Genomic DNA, 12561 nt, shown 5'->3' with positions numbered 1-12561 from the left:
ATTTGTAATAGGTCTCAGTATGCGTGTGAGTGTTGACATGTATGGGCACATGAGCTGGAGAAATTCAGTGGCCTGCAAGTTTGAGTGTTTCCAGTGTAATTAATGAGTGTGGCCTGTCTTCTTGTTTCCAGTAAGCCCTGCTATGTTCCCTACTAACAATCCTCCGTCCTCCAACCATGCACCTGTGGAAGCTGGCAGGCCTGTCCCAGACCTACACCCAGTCCTGGGCCCAGACCCCCAGGCCCCGGGACACCCAGAGCAGCACACCACCCCGGACCACCGGCATGCAGTGAAACAACTGGAGCCAGTACTGGAGAGGAGAGAGCAGCCCACTGTTCAGTACATGTAGATAAGTCGTGTTGCTTCCTTCTCTTCTGGCTCATCTAACCCTGGTTAGTTTTCTTCTTCCTCAAATTCATGTTATTGTTGCAGAAAATATCTAAATTAATGTTATAGATTTTTTCCATAATTTTGGGGGAAATAAAAAATGTTATATACTATATGAAATTATACATTATTAAATATTGTGATTAAATAGTAAATGTACAATAAATAAATGTAATTATATATTTCATTGAGTGGGTATAGCTTTCAAAGATATTATTTTATGTAAGGGTAAGATGAAAAAGTTTTCAGGAGGTCAGGTCAGATTAAAATCAGGTAATTCAAAAAGAGCAAAAGCTATGTAACACTACCCAGCTCCCGGCTTTCCTTTCTAATTTGACTTCAAATGCTGCAAGCAAACTTCACAACCAAACCTAAGTGAATAATTCAGTGAAACACCTTAAGTCTCTTTCAAACAAATTCACAAAATCAAAGTGGTACTTACAAATAATTATGCTGGTGTTTTTAAATCAGAATAAGTAGGAAAACAACAATTAACAGAGAAAGTTTTTTCCCCCATTTGCCGGTGCGCTCTGATAGGAGGGGAAGTATCTGTTTACCTAGTGATTAGGACAATTTTACTGTCGTAGAGCAGTAAATTCAAACCATTCAGCCTGCTAGATTGCCCTAGACAACATCAGGCACTCACTCCTTGTGAACACGTATAGACCCTTGTCTAGTTTTTTTCTCTTCATTTTTCCTTCAAACTTAAATAAACTTTCGCATATAATTACACAGAATTCTGTATATTTTTGTGTCCATTTCCTTGAAACAAAAAACGATTCTAAGAAGTGAGCATGTTATGGTAAACAAACCTATGACACACATAAGGTATGGCTCAGATAGAAAGACCTGAAAGGCTGTCTTATTTATTCAAAGAAAATTTGCAAAAGTAAGAAGGTAAAAGAAACCTTATCCACTCTGTCGTTACTATGTTGGAGAGAGGTTCACAGTTCTGACTTGCCACGTCGTCAAAACATTATCAAAGTAAATATTATGAGTTTGAAAAGTTCCTCTTATGCAAAAAGTGATATTGTGGTTATGTCTGACTGTCTCACTCTCCACTCAGAGGTGGAATATTCAATTATGAGCATAATCCAGAGTCCAAAACAGAGGACTGGGTGATTTTACTATGGTGTTGAATGCATTTATCTCTGCAACAGAAAAACCTCTCTTCTACTGTTTTTACCAGTTAGTCAATGCCTCGACATTTCAGAGTGACGCTTTGGCTCTATGCCATAAAGGCCCTGAAACACGCTACACAAGAACACATACGTGTGTGTGCGTTTGCGTGTGCGTGTGTACCTTGAGTTCTGGACAGTGTCCCCGTTGCCAGAGAGGGATGTAAGCAATTACCAATTCTCAAAACACTACTTTACCGTAGTTAAACATATTACACGCCTCTCACCGGCACCCTTGTCCATTCCCCTCTCAATCCAGCTTGTGAAATATGGACACTCACACAGCACAAGTTATTTTACTACAATCACAACCTGCCTGCAATTAACCAATCATCATCATCATCATAGTCATCATCATCATACACATGCAAAACACATGCTGCAATAGAGTGCTGCACACCTAGGCCTAATTAACACCATACAATGTTAGTTTGTTTTATTTTCATGTCATTTTTCTTTAAAAGTTTGTGTTTGAAGCTCACCAAATATGCAGGCAATCATACTGTACGTTATGTAGTTGGGAAATATTTATTTTGACATTATATGGATATGGATGGAATGGGAAAATTAAGCTATGGATACAATTATTGTCTTGAACCTTACGGTAAACAAAAATCTGTAGAACCTCTCTGTTAATGTGTGTCTTTACTGAAAAGGTATTACATGGTAGTTCTGGGCCTATAGTTACCTATAGTTCTAGGCCTATAGTTACCTATAGTTCTAGGCCTATAGTTACCTATAGTTCTGGGCCCACAGCTACCAATAGTTCTGGGCCTATAGTTACCAATAGTTCTGGGCCTATAGTTACCTATAGTTCTGGGCCTATAGTTACCTATAGTTCTGGGCCTATAGTTACCTATAGTTCTGGGCCTATAGTTAAGCTAATAGTGTCTGGCTTTTAGGTACCTAATAGTTCTGGCTACAGCTACCTATAGTTTCTGGGCCTGAGCAGCTGACCTATAGTCTGGGAAAAAATGGCGCGGAGGGAGATTGGCCGTTTTTACGTCTCGCTAAGAGGTGCTATTATGTGGTTTTGTTTGTGCGAATCTTTGTAAATGATTTTGTACATAATGTTTCTTGCAACCGGTATCTTACGGAGGAAAGAGCTTCTGGGCATATCAGGACAACGATCACTTCACCTGCGGATTAGACAAAGATTTTTTCAAAACAGACAACAGCAGGACTCCACACGATATTACTCCAACACGCCGCAGCAACATCCAATTATTCGCGATAAAGAAGGGCGTACGCAGAAGGAAGTAGAGCCGGTGCCTCGTCTGGATCCGCAGAAGGCGAGTAGAAAAGCTGCCGTTACCGTCAATATTTCTCGCCCAACGTGCATCACTGGACAATAAACTAGACGAGGTAGATAAACAGCACACTCCGGTAAGATGAGGGGGGCGTCTGTGCATATTTGTAAACAACAGCTGGTGCACGAAATCTAAGGAGTCTCTAGATTTTTGCTCGCCTGAAGTAGAGTATATTGTGATAAATTGCAGGCCACTACTTGGCCTAAAGAGTTCTAGCTATACTTTTTGTAGCTGTTAATTTACCACACCACAATCAGATGCGGCACTAAGACCGCACTCAGTCAGCTGTAATAAGGAAATAAACAAACAGGAAACCACTCACCCAGAGGCGCGCTCTTAGTGGGCCGGAGACCTTTAATGCAGGGAAACTAAATCAGTTCTACCAAAATCTCTATCAACATGTTAAATGTGCAACCAGAGGGGAGGGGGAAAAATTCTAGATCACGCCGTACTCCACACACAGAGACGCGTACAAAGCTCTGCTCGCCCTCCATTTGGTAAATCCGACCACAACTCTATCCTCCTGATTCCTGCTTACAAGCAAAAATTAAAGCAGGAAGCACCAGTGACTTCGTACTGAGCTAAAGGGTAGAGCTGCCGCTTTCAAGGTGCGGGACTCTAACCCGGAAGCATACAAGAAATTCTGCTATGCCCTGCGACGAACCATCAAACAGGCAAAGCGTCAATACAGGGCTAAGATTGAATCATACTACACCGGCTACGACTCTCGTCGGATGTGGCAGGGCTTGCAAACTATTACAGACTACAAAGGGAAGCACAGCCGCGAGCTGCCCAGTGACATGAGCCTACCAGACGAGCTAAATCACTTCTATGCTCGCTTCGAGGCAAGCAACACTGAGGCATGCATGAGAGCATCAGCTGTTCCGGACGACTGTGTGATCACGCTCTCCGTAGCCGACATGAGTAAGACGTTTAAACAGGTCAACATACACAAGGCTGCGGGGCCAGACGGATTACCAGGACGTGTGCTCCGGGCATGTGCTGACCAACTGGCAGGTGTCTTCACTGACATTTTCAACATGTCCCTGATTGAGTCTGTAATACCAACATGCTTCAAGCAGACCACCATAGTCCCTGTGCCCAAGACCACAAAGGCAACCTGCCTAAATGACTACAGACCCGTAGCACTCACGCCTGTAGCCATGAAGTGCTTTGAAAGGCTGGTAATGGCTCACATCAACACCATTATCCCAGAAACCCTAGACCCACTCCAATTTGCATACCGCCCAAACAGATCCACAGATGATGCAATCTCTATTGCACTCCACACTGCCCTTTCCCACCTYGACAAAAGGAACACCTATGTGAGAATGCTATTAATTGACTACAGCTCAGCGTTCAACACCATAGTACCCTCAAAGCTCATCACTAAGCTAAGGAACCTGGGACTAAACACCTCCCTCTGCAACTGGATCCTGGACTTCCTGACGGGTCGCCACCAGGTGGTGAGGGTAGGTAGCAACACATCTGCTACACTGATCCTCAACACTGGAGCTCCCTAGGGGTGCGTGCTCAGTCCCCTCCTGTACTCCCTGTTCACCCACGACTGCATGGCCAGGCACGAGTCCAACACCATCATTAAGTTTGCAGACGACACAACAGTGGTAGGCCTGATCACTGACAACGACGAGACAGCCTATAGGGAGGAGGTCAGAGACCTGGCCGGGTGGTGCCAGAATAACAAGCTATCCCTCAACGTAACCAAGACTAAGGAGATGATTGTGGACTACAGGAAAAGGAGCACCGAGCACGTCCCCATTCTCATCGACAGGGCTGTAGTGGAGCAGGTTGAGAGCTTCAAATTCCTTGGTGTCCACATCAACAACAAACTAGAATGGTCCAAACACACCAAGACAGTCGTGAAGAGGGCACGACAAAGCCTATTCCCCCTCAGGAAACTAAAAAGATTTGGCATGAGTCCTGAGATCCTCAAAAGGTTCTACAGCTGCAACATCGAGAGCATCCTGACCGGTTGCATCATTGCCTGGTACGGCAATTGCTCGGCCTCTGACCGCAAGGCACTTCAGAGGGTAGTGCGTACGGCCCAGTACATCACTGGGGCAAAGCTGCCTGCCATCCAGGACCTCTACACCAGGCGGTGTCAAAGGAAGGCCCTAAAAATTGTCAAAGACCCCAGCCACCCCAGTCATAGACTGTTCTCTCTACTACCGCATGGCAAGCGGTACCGGAGTGCCAAGTCTAGGACAAAAAGGCTTCTCAACAGTTTTTACCCCCAAGCCATAAGACTTCTGAACAGGTAACCAATGGTTACCCGGATTATTTACATTGTGTGCCCCTCCCAACCATTCTTTTACACTGCTGCTACTCTCTGTTTATCTTATATGCATAGTCACTTTAACCATACATCCATGTACATGTTACCTCATTAAGCCTGACTAACCAGTGCTCCCGCACATTGGCTAACTGGGCTATCTGCATTGTGTCCCACCTCCCGCCAACTCCTCCTTTTACGCTACTGCTACTCTCTGTTCATCATATATGCATAGTCACTTTAACCATACCTACATGTACATACTACCTCAATAAGCCTGACTAACCGGTGTCTGTATATAGCCTTGCTACTCTTATTTTCAAATGTATTTTTACTGTTGTTTTATTTCTTTACTTACCTACCTACACACACACACACACACACACACACACACACATACCTTTTTTTCGCACTATTGGTTAGAGCCTGTAAGTAAGCATTTCACTGTAAAGTCTACACCTGTTGTATTCGGGGCACGTGACAAATAAACTTTGATTTGATTTGATTTAGTTACCTATAGTTCTGGGCCTATAGTTACATATAGTTCTGGGCCTACAGCTACCAATTGTTCTGGGCCTATAGTTACCTATAGTTCTGGGCCTATAGTTACGTATAGTTCTGGACCTACAGCTACCAATTTTTCTGGGCCTATAGTTACCTATAGTTCTGGGCCTATAGTTACCTATAGTTCTGGGCCTACAGTTACCTATAGTTCTGGGCCTACAGCTACCTATTGTTTTGGGCCTACAGCTACCTATAGTTCTGGGCCTATAGTTACCTATAGTTCTGGGCCTACAGTTACCTATAGTTCTGGGCCTACAGTTACCTATAGTTCTGGGCCTACAGCTACCTATAGTTCTGGGCCTACAGCTACCTATAGTTCTGGGCCTATAGTTACCTATAGTTCTGGGCCTACAGTTACCTATAGTTCTGGGCCTACAGCTACCTATAGTTCTGGGCCTACAGCTACCTATAGTTCTGGGCCTACAGCTACCTATAGTTCTGGGCCTACAGCTACCTATAGTTCTGGGCTTATAGTTACCTATAGTTCTGGGCCTACAGCTACCTATAGTTCTGGGCTTATAGTTACCTATAGTTCTGGGCCTACAGCTACCTATAGTTCTGGGCCTACAGCTACCTATTGTTTTGGGCCTAAAAAAGTTAGTGTTAGTCAAGGGTGTCCTCAGACTGTGCTCTGTTGAAAGGAATGTTAGACAGTGGTGAGCAATAATAACCTTATTTGTGCCTCACAGCCTCTCTCTCTCTGTCCAAACAATATTTTAAAAAAAGATCAGAAAGAGACTGAAAAGATAGAAAAAGCCATATATAAAAGACTAAGAGGAGATAGAACACAGGAAACATACAAAGCAGTGGAAGAACTCCAGATCTTCAATTTATAGACAAGAAATCCCATCAGGGTCTCATGCCATTGGATAAAGCATTCTGCTTGTCAATGAGCTATTGCAGTCATTGAATAAACTGACCTTCACTGGATAAAATGAAGCTAAACTGAATAAGAAACAGAAACTGAAGTCAATTCCATTGGACAAACAAAGCAACCATAACATAATCTGCAAGTGTCTCTACTACTGAGGTTGGTCTTTGCTCTGTTTGGGATTTTGTGCGGTTTGGATTTTGGGTTCCTGGGGTTGGTTGAGTAACAAATGCATCCTTTATGAGAAGACAATCAGTATTGGACATCTATTAAAATGGCCTAATCTTACATCAACTTCAGTGCCGCTTGCTGGGATGTATGTGACCTCAAACTCAACCTGTTCATCGTCCTGTCTCACTACCAAACCCTCTCTCTCAAATGTAGAAGTGGATCCATGCTGCAGGCTGGCGCTCTCTCTCGATTCCATGCCGTCGACAGCCTTTACAAAGGGGGCTGTCTGCCCAGGATTCTCCCTGGGACCTTCAAGGGGCTCTCCCATGTCAGGACCTTCTATCTGTCCTGTGACTGTCCTGTGACATGTCCCCCCCATCCCCAGTGAACGTTGCACTCCTGGTCATTAACAAGCCTTTCACTCAGAGGAAATAGTCATTTTGAGACACCAGAGCTGTTCTTGAATTTCCTTATTTCTATCGTCTGCAAGAAGTAGACTTTTTCATGAGCGTGTCGTATAGTAAAAGGTGCATTCAGATACTTTGAAAACATCACAGCTCTGATTTTGCCTGACATTGATGACTGACAGACACAGCTTCTGCAGTCTGGTATCAGTAGATTGCGATCTTTTGATTTCGATGAGAAAAGCTTTTCCTTTGGTTCTGTTTGTGCGACAGTACACAAACTCTCAATAACAAAACTTGATTTAAGGAACCATAAACATGGCAACTACTCACTGTCTGCAGTGAGAAACTGTCAGGGGATAAAGGAGCTCACCATTTTTGCTAGAGATAGTGACAGCATCAAGTAGGGCTACAGTAGATCCATTATTTGAAGAATCTCACTGATGTGACAGTTCTTTCAAACRTATCCCTCACTTAATTTTACTTTGTGCCAATCAGAGCAGTCCTGTCCCATGGCTGAAGAGATTGTCCTTGCTTGCCTGTCTCATCCCAAACATCACCTCAGAGCATTTCAGTTGCTTGAGAAATCTGGAGTGGTTAGACTTAGGAAATAATGGCTTAACCACTATTGTAGACTTAACATTTAAGGGACTGGGTAAATTGAGATTCTTAGACCTAACATTAAACATGATCTCTTACATTACAGACAATAGTTTCCTTGGCCTGGACAGCTTAGAGACCCTAATGTTACAAGAGAACCCCCTTGTACATATCACCACATCTGCATTCATCCACCTCACTTCGCTGAAGAGCGTACATTTATGACACTTTCTCCCTCCTCCCAGTGAGGTCGAGAGCAGCGTTAATTTGACATTTATATTTGGTGCCTTCCCTCAAGGGCTGACCCATTTGAACGTTTCCTCCATTAGATACTGTAACGACTTTCCTCTTCTTCTGACGAGGAGTAAGAGATATCGGACCAATGTGCAGCGTGGTAAGTGTACATTTTAATTTATAAAACTGAACACTACAAAAAATACAAAATAACAAAGTGAATGAACAAGCGAAAATCTAAACAGTCCCGTATGGTGCAAATACAGACACAGGAAACAACCACCCACAAAACACAAAGGAAAACAGGCTACCTAAATATGGCTCCCAATCAGAGACAACGACTGACACCTGCCTCTGATTGCGAACCATACTATGCCAAACACATAGAAATAGAACAACAGAACAAAACATAGAAAAACAACATAGAATGCCCACCCCAACTCACGCTCTGACCACACTAAAATAAAGACAATAAAATAGGTAACTAAGGTCAGAACGTGACAGTACCCCCCCCCCCCAAAGGTGGCGGACTCCGGCCGCAAAACCTGAACCTATAGGGGGGTCTGGGTGGGCATTTTACCGCTGGTGGCGGGCTCTGAGCGGGACGAGGACCCCACTCCACACATAGTCTCGGCCCACATTCTGTGACACCTTAGGAGCGGCGACCCTCGCCACCGACCCCGGATTTGGAGACCCTAGTAGAGTGCGCCTCTGGACTGATGGGCGCCTCTGGATTGACGGGCGCCTCTGGACTGACGGGCGCCTCTGGACTGGAGGAGGACTCTGGTAGATCCGGACTGGAGGGAGACTCTGGCAGATCCGGACTGGAGGGAGACTCTGGCAGATCCGGACTTGAGGGAGACTCTGGCAGATCCGGACTGGAGGGCGCTCAGGCGGCTCCTGACTGACGGGCGTGCTCAGGCGGCTCCTGACTGACGGGCGGCTCAGGCGGCTCCCTGACCTGACGGGCCGGCTCAGGCGGCTCCTGACTGACGGGCGGCTCAGTGTGCTCAGGACAGACGGGCGGCTCAGGCGGCTCAGGACAGACGGGCGGCTCAGGTGCTCCTGACTGACGGGCGGCTCAGGTGGCTCAGGACAGACGGGCGGCTCAGGCGGCTCAGGAACAGACGGGCGGCTCAGGCGGCTCAGGACAGACGGGCGGCTCAGGCGGCTCAGGAAGACGGCGGCTCAGGCGGCTCAGCACAGACGGACGGCTCAGGCGGCTCAGGACAGACGGGCGGCTCAGGCGGCTCAGGACAGACGGGCGGCTCAGGCGCTCAGGAAGACGGGGCTCTGCAGCTCAGGACAGACGGGCGGCTCTGGAGGTCCGGACTGGAGGAGGCTCTGGAGCATGCGGACTGGAGGAACACACAGGAGACTTGGTTCTTTAGAACAGGCACAGTACTCACCAGGCTGGAGAGATCTACTGGAGGCCTGATCCTTGGAGGAGGCACAGGATAGACCGGTCCGTGGAGGCGCACTGGAGGTCTCGAACTAAGCCTGAACGACCCGTCCTGGCTGGTGTTGATTTTAGGACCGGCACTTGCGGGGCGCAGGCACAGGACGCACTGGGCTATGCAGACCCACGGGAGACACAGTGCGTAGGGCTGGTGCCATATAACACGGACCGAGGAGACGCACTGGAGACCAGATGCGCTGAGCAGGCTTCATCGCACRTGGCTCGATGCCCACTCTAGCCCGGCCGAGACGAGGAGCGGCAATGTAGCGCACTGGGCTATGCGTGCGCACTGGGGACATCGTGCGCTTCTCCGCATAACACGGTGGCTGCCCGGACCACCTCTTTCCACGGAAAGCACGGGGAGTTGGCTCAGGTCTCCTACCTGACTTAACCACACTCCCCGTGTGCCCCCCCAAMAACTTTTTGGGGCTGCCTCTCGTCCCAGCCGCGCTGCCGTGCTGCCTCCTCATACCAACGCAACTCAGCTTTCGCTGCCTCCAGCTCTGCCTTGGGGCGGCGATATTCCCCAGCCTGTGCCCAGGGTCCCTTTCCGTCCAGAATCTCCTCCCATGTCCAGGAGTCCAGAACTCGCTGCTGCCGTTTACCACGCTGCTTGGTCCTTGGTTGGTGGGTAGTTCTGTAACGACTTTCCTCTTCTTCTGACGAGGAGTAAGAGATATCAGACCAATGTGCAGCGTGGTAAGTGTCCATTTTAATATAATAAAACTGAACACTACAAAAATACAAAATAACAAAGTGAATGAACAAACGGAAATACCACCCACAAAACACAAAGGAAAACAGGCTACCTAAATATGGCTCCCAATCAGAGGCAGGTGTCAGTCGTTGTCTCTGATTGGGAGCCATATTTAGGTAGCCTGTTTTCCTTTGTGTTTTGTGGGTGTTTGTTTCCTGTGTCTGTGTTTGCACCATACGGGACTGTTTCGATTTTCGTTTGTTCATTCACTTTGTTATTTTGTATTTTTGTAGTGTTCAGTTTTATTATATTAAAATGGACACTTACCACGCTGCACATTGGTCCGATATCTCTTACTCCTCGTCAGAAGAAGAGGAAAGTCGTTACAGATACCCCCTTACCATCATCATTGGCAGCGACAGCACCCTAAAACCAGGCCTCGCTCTTCAGCTCCATGGTCAAACTATATCCTTCCAGGACTGCTGGAGGCCATTCTTCCAGTCTGTCGTCAGCCTCACGGCCAAAATGGATCAACTTCTATGTGGGCATCACATTGCCGGAAGGTACCTCACCTCCCTGGAGTACTTTGACTTCCAGTCACATGTCTCAGCAGAGTCTGTGGACATGTCTGACCTGAACATGCTTGTGCAGCTGAGGTTTCTGAAGCTGAAGGGAGTGGACTTCATTATGCAACCAGGGCTGGCCACCATGTTCCACAACCTGATCTGTCTGGAGAATCTGATCTCCTGCAGAATCCTAGCTCTGGAGGAGGAGCTGAGCAGAGACCTTCTCTCCCTCAGGCAGCTAATGGTGGAATCTCTAGAAGAGTTTAGTGTGATAGAGAGCTTCCCTGAGCCCCTGSAGCCTGGGGTCCCAGCTATTTTACCTTCACTGCAGCTGTGACAACTCCTGGCTGGTCCCCTGGGTCCAAGGACAGAGACATGTCTAGGTCACCTTATATCACCTTGGGGGGGCAGAGCTAACATGCAAGAACAAAAATGTTATCCAAAACTTGAATAGATACTCAGAGGCTGGACGTGGGCTATGTCCTGTTCCTCTGCACCTCCCTGGGCCTGTTCCTCTTCATGCTAGTGGTCCTGCTCCATCCGCTGGCCAGGGACTACCTGCTGACCCTCAGCCACATCACCCGCGGTGGGTGGTGTTTGCTCCTAGGCAAGATTTCTTATCCCCTGAAAGTAATTAATTCATTTCATTTTATTAGGTATTCTTATATAGGTTATWAAAAAAAATACACAACCACAGACACACAAATGTGTAAAACAAACTATTTATCACAGGCTAATTTTTCATATTAGTAAAGAGGTCACATTTTATTTAAATACCTACATTAGTAAAATATACAAGAGATTATCGGCCCAAATTATAACTCTACCTCTTGTGAATATCCCAAAAGTTGAATATGGACCTGGAGTCAACAATCCATAATATGCATGAATTTGTTTGGTTAGTTACAGCTTATCATTGGCATCATTGAGTGCAAAATAATGAGATTGGTAGTTCACTGACAAAATGGTAATCTCCTGTTGCCACAGGGTGGGAGAGAAGGCCAACTAGACGTGTGGCACAGGAGCACAGCTTGAACCTTGGCATGTCGTACTGTATAACGCCTCCATTATTTACCATGTAGAGGGGAATCCGCCACATGCTTGGAATGCCTGCCCCAGGGTGGACAGGAAGCAGCTTCCTCAGCAGAGTGGGTGTCCATCTATATGATCCCCACTATGGATTCCATCCCACTGCTGGACAGGGTCAAATGGACAGGGTCAAATTCTTCTTTATAGTACCACAGGGGAATGTGTGTATTGCTGGCCATGGTGGCAGAAGCCCCTACAACCCAGCGGTCTGCCAACTGACACTAGGATAGAATGGATACATGAGAGAGGAAGGCTCAGTGTGCCTTTCAGAGATGCACATTTCACTTGGAACATGTCCCCCCCCCCACACACATTCCAAAGTTGTATTTTTGTCCCCCACCAGTTTTATCATTGGAATGTGATGCAAAACGAGGAAATGGTGTGCTTTAGGACCATGAGGACGCCTCCGAGTGGACGGGTAGGGGAAGGCTGTTTGGAGTGTTTTTCTGACTGGATAAAAAAAATATATATAATGTCCCCCCCACTTCTAAATCCAAAGTTGCGCCCCTGGTGTCTTTTATGATGACTTGAGTGAGCACTGAGCAGGAGGCCTGATTAACCAAAGCAGAGAGGCAGGCAGAGTGGGTAATTACCTTGAAGAGAAGCTGAGGGCTTCATTACAATATCACAACAAACAATTATGCTCCTCTGGGGTAACCCTGAGAGACATGGCACACACCAATCAAACCTAATGACCAACACTGAGACAGTCAGGAACATGTACTGCTAAACATATTC

The 12561-nt window shown here is 46.6% G+C and overlaps 1 pseudogene; it reads left to right on the top strand.

Annotated features, from left to right (window-relative positions):
- The first annotated feature begins 10408 nt into the window (after positions 1–10408).
- Positions 10409–11769, top strand: LOC111968261 (uncharacterized; annotated as a pseudogene).
- Positions 11770–12561: the final 792 nt, after the last annotated feature.

Source organism: Salvelinus sp. IW2-2015, linkage group LG8 (genome assembly GCF_002910315.2).
Source record: "Salvelinus sp. IW2-2015 linkage group LG8, ASM291031v2, whole genome shotgun sequence".
NCBI classification, from domain to species: domain Eukaryota; kingdom Metazoa; phylum Chordata; class Actinopteri; order Salmoniformes; family Salmonidae; genus Salvelinus; species Salvelinus sp. IW2-2015.
Note: the sequence above shows the minus strand (reverse complement) of the source record. Positions and strands in the feature narration are given on the sequence as shown.